Raw genomic sequence first — 4,520 nt, 5'->3', positions numbered from 1 at the left:
AAACATATGTTTAAATGGGAGGCGATTTTTAGAATTGGAAATGGGAATAACTGCAAGTTCTGGACTGATTGTTGGCTACATGATGTTCCTCTCTGTATCCTGTATGAAGATATGTTTAAAATGGTTAGAGAACCTAACATCTCAGTTGCAGATTGCCTTGATGAGGATCAATGGGTAATAGAGTTTAGGAGAACTCTCTCTGTGGATGAATATAATAGATGGTTGGGTCTGCTAGAAGATCTTCAGGCTGTAAGCCTCAACTTTAATCATGATTCTGTCGTTTGGGCTCTTGAAAGCATTAAAAGTTCACAACTAAATCCCTATATAGGTTCTTGAAAGATTGTGGGGTGGCTAGTAGGATGGCTAGATATATTTGGAAAGCCAAATTGCCTTTGAAAATCAAATTCTTTTTGTGGCAGATTTTTAACAGATTTTTAACAAGTTGCAGGTTGCGCAAAGTCTTATCAAGAGGGGGTGGAAAGGCAGTAAGGGTTGCTGCATCTGTGGGAAGTCTGAATCTGTGGATCACCTTTTTTTTAAATGCCACATTGCTAAGTTTGTTTGGAGGGTGATTGAGGAAGTTTTCAACTTGCATGCTTCTAATTCTTTGGAGGAGTTTAGCTTCTGGATTCAGGGCAAAGGGCCCTTTCCCAGAAGAATAATCATGTTCATGTTTGCAGGGTTTTCTTGGGCTATATGGACGACTAGGAACAAGATGGCGATTGAGAAAAAAATTCCTAAAGCTCCTTCTGATGTCATCTATTGTGCTATATCCTTGATGCAGAAGTGGAGTCTGTTGCTCAAGGAGGAAGCCAAGGAGACCTTTGATCAGGCCAAAGATGCTATCATGAAATGGATGAAGAGCTTCCAACTGAATACCATTGCTGTATCAGACATTGTTGAGATCTAGTCTTTGTAATAGGGTCTGTCTTTTGATGATGTTCTGCTGTAGCTGGTAACCCCAGCAGTTACCATTTGATAATGTCGCTTTCTATAAAAGCAGAGGTAAAACTATTTTAAAACAAAATTCAGGTACAGGTGAGTCAGAGATGGAGTCGGAGTCGGAACTCGGGGGGGCTAGGGCTGGTGCGTGCAGCCGTGCACGCGGGGGCACGGCACCGAGCAGCCAGCCAAGCGTTCGCGTTGGACGGCTTGCCCATTGCTCAGGCCACGACACGAGTGGCGTCAGCATTAGACCACGTCGACGGCGGTGGCATCATCCCTTCCCAGTCCCGCAGGACGGTTGCTCCGCGCCGCAGCCGCATGCACGCGACGTCCTCCGTAGTCGGCCGCACCGCTGGTCCGCCACGACGCCGAATAGTGAACGAGTGAGATGCGGCCGCCGACGCACGACACATGTACGTCCGCCGCCGCGGCGCCGTAGGACAGCAGAGCCGACCGGCGCCCGCACACGAACTGCAGCGTAGCGAGAGCCGTTGCCGCCTGCACGCAGCCGTGCGCGCTCGAGACCCTGCCTCTGCCGCGCAACCAAAGGTGGAACGGGTGTCGAGGAAGACGCGGACGATGTCGAGGAGGCCATCGATGGCTTGCTGTCGGGGAAGGTCGCGGACGCACGGAGCTCTCGCTTCTGGTCCTCATCGATGCAGACGATACGGATGGGGATCGATGACGACGAAGAATACTCCTATTGCTCAGCGGGGCTGTGCCACTGAGCGTTCATCTCCTCCAGCTTCTCTAGGATCACGCCCGTCATCTCCTTTGTCGTCATGGTCACTCCAACTCCGGCACGGTGGTAGTGGGGCCAAGGTTTTGGGATTCATTTTTGAAAAAAAAAAAAATCAGAGCTCACCGAATTGGACGAAATTCGAAAAATTTGGAAAATTCGGACTGGTATCCACTCAAAATTTGAATGAAATTTGAGCAAATTTGAACAAAACTTCCTTAAACGATCAAACATGGCAGTGGGCTTGGAGAGGGTGCATGGGGCGCCCGCGTGGAGCGCGCAGGTGGCGGGGAGGGCAGCGACGACACGGTGGTGGCAGCAGGCGGTGCATATGGCCGCGACCACGCATCAGATGCGGCGATAGCGCGGCGGAGGGCGTCGAGGAGCGGCCATGGCATGTGGGTGGTATCGAGGAGCGTACCTGGTGCGAGCTCGGATGTTGGGAAGCAACCACGGATCTCGTGCGGTGGCTGCAACAATGCTAGTGCACGCGGCGAGCAGCGGAGAACCGGAGACGACGATGCTGGCGGCGGCTCGGGAAAACGATGCGCAGGCTAGCGAGCGTGAGGGAGTTTTCCAGCGTTGAGGAATGTTTGTGGACCATATAATGGGCTAAAAGTTTAAATCGGTCCGAAATATTTTGTTCTGTTTGGTTTTATCTCTGGCCGGGCCGAAATGGACGAATTTCGGTGAAATTTGGCCCATTCGGTCCAAATCCTAGAACGTGAGTGGGGCTCCCTGGATCGGAATAGGAACTGATACCCGTTGTTACCGACCCACAAGTTTACTCAATAATTGGACAATCGGTTGCACATTAGTGGGTTCTAGAAGGTTCTGGAGGAACAAGAAAGGGATTAAAGGAGATCGGCACTGCTAGCGCCCGAAGAGCCTGTAGTCCGCTCCCCACGCCCACGAGGGCCCATGCCGCCTGTAGGCACCCATCCAAGAGCTACCGCTAACCACTGCTGCAGGGACGTGGTCTGCCCGCCGCCACTAACCACCTTGTAGTTGAGAAACACCGCCGAAAATCTGATCCACACAGATCACATGGTGATCAGCACATACAAAAGAAGATAGATGAAACACTTAAAATATACTTCTGAAACACTTGAAAAGACACCTAAAAACACTTAAAAACCATTGCAAACATACGCAACATCTAGATAAACCACTTGCGACATATGTGTGAAACATATGTGCAACATACATCTAAAAACACAAATGAAACACGGGCAACAGACCTTTGCAACATACTTGTATAACCATTGCAACATATGCAACATCTCGATCTACTTTGCAACATCCATCTGAAACATTAACATACCTTTGAAACACTTGAAACATACGCTTCCAACATGTGCTTTCAGCAAAACCTGGTAGGCGGGCGAGTGGAGCACTACATAGCGGGATCTAGCTCTGTGGTCGCGGTGAAGGAGGATGGCAGCGAGCGTGCGGCTGCGCGGCCCTCGGTGAGCGGCTGCACTGCCCTCAAGGCGCATGCAGTGCCCCCGGCGAGAGCGATGCTAGTAGTGGAGGCAACAGCAGCAGTCAGGTGTGTGTGCCCTTGCACGGCGAGGGGGCAGCGGCTGTGGGGTCATGGGGGAGCACGCCGTGGCGGTGCGGGCGCAGCAGCGGTGGAGAGGAAGGCCAGCAAGAGGCATGGTGGAGAGGAAAGCGTGCTTAGGCGCGGCGAAATGCGGTCACAGAGCGCAGTCGTGGCGATGCGTGAGCTTTTTTTATATAAACTATGGTGACTGCAGAGGAGCGGATAGGTTAGCCTTCTAGACATCGAGATCCACCAACAGAGGTGTCCGGCGTGGACGGAGGTCTGCTTCCCAGCTTTTTCGAAAGGGGATAGAAATCGAGCCGTAGCCGGTTCAACCATATGGCTAGTTCGACGCCTTGTCCGTTTTACTTACTTGTGTATTTCTATTGTGCTACATCTCACATACTTCCTCGATGGGCCAAGACAAGTCCAGCGCTGCAGCCTACTTGCTTCTCCAACCTGTTAGCCGTCCCAGCCTATCTCCCATGAGGTCCCTGACATGGCGTTCATGTCAGGGACTACCTTTGGTTGGACCGCCATATGGGCCCTGGGCCTTGGCTGGGGAGTATTGCCTGGACCACTGGAAGACATCTACAAGAGCGTAGGACACAGCAAGGGGAAGGCATCGAAGATTGAGAAGAAACACATCTCCATCTCCTTCTTGAGTTACTGTACTTCTTCCTCGCCGAGCCTACATCTATAGGTCTCTAACTCTCATCCTTGCCATGTTCTAGTTCTCCACTCCTCCATCTAGATTGCTTTGCTTGCTCAAGACCCCCCTTCCCTTGAGGTCGTGTACTCCGATTTGTATCTAAATTGAGCTATTCTGTGAACCAGTTGATAGGTGTGTTAACAATTGGTACCGGAGCCATCGATTCTCAGAACCCTACCACTATGAATCCCCCTACCGAGATCTCTCCTACCTAGTTCCTCCTTGATGAAATCAATAGGCGCTTCGATGAGCAGGACGCAAAGTCGGACACACGCCTTGCACGGTTGAGTGTGACGTGGGGTGTACGCGCAGACACCCCACTCGGTGTCGATGTTCGCCTCTCCGAGCAACCTCAACGTGAATCAACCGCGCCATCGCCGCTGATGCTGGAAGCTACCTCCTCGGTCGCGCAAGAGCAGCGAGTTGCCGCAGTCGACTTCGCCAGGTTCACGTCTGTAGACCAAATCAGCAACGAGGATGGCCTGACCTCCACCAACCTCAACACGCCGCTCGACGCCGACCAGAAGTTGGTCATTCCGCTTTCGCTGCCCTATGTCACGCCCGCTCCCACTCCTTCC

Source organism: Miscanthus floridulus, chromosome 10, assembly GCF_019320115.1.
Source record: "Miscanthus floridulus cultivar M001 chromosome 10, ASM1932011v1, whole genome shotgun sequence".
Classification (NCBI taxonomy): domain Eukaryota; kingdom Viridiplantae; phylum Streptophyta; class Magnoliopsida; order Poales; family Poaceae; genus Miscanthus; species Miscanthus floridulus.
Note: the sequence above shows the minus strand (reverse complement) of the source record.